Source organism: Penaeus monodon, chromosome 33 (assembly GCF_015228065.2).
Source record: "Penaeus monodon isolate SGIC_2016 chromosome 33, NSTDA_Pmon_1, whole genome shotgun sequence".
Taxonomy (NCBI): domain Eukaryota; kingdom Metazoa; phylum Arthropoda; class Malacostraca; order Decapoda; family Penaeidae; genus Penaeus; species Penaeus monodon.
Genome location: NC_051418.1, coordinates 31,425,302 through 31,425,629, shown reverse-complemented (window position 1 = coordinate 31,425,629; position 328 = coordinate 31,425,302). Strand labels below are relative to the sequence as shown.

The following is a 328-nucleotide window of genomic DNA, read 5'->3' as shown; positions in this document are numbered from 1 at the left end:
AAATTCATGATCCCTACACTAATAATGTGAAATTCAACATTATTATCTCATAACATATCAAAGTAAGGATCTGCAAAGGAGAGTGCACTTCGCATTACTCCACAGAATAATTACTTTTAGAAAATGCCTCGGTATCCCTCACAGAAACTTTATTACCCCCGTTACCACTGGCCAAGCTAGTAATCACTAATGTCATTCCCTCTGAGAATTGTTCGTCCATGCCTCCATATTAAAAATACAAAAAACAATAGATTTGCGTGTTTTAGATCTCTGAAAATGAAACGAGGAAGAAATTGAATCAATATTCAGTTTAAATTTGCATTAAAAA

General features: G+C 33.5%; 1 protein-coding gene across 1 annotated transcript in view; it reads right to left on the bottom strand.

The window, feature by feature from the left end:
* LOC119594337 (gamma-butyrobetaine dioxygenase-like) overlaps positions 1-328 on the bottom strand; it is a 13,098-nt gene that overhangs the window by 8,873 nt on the left and 3,897 nt on the right. The window lies entirely within an intron of this gene.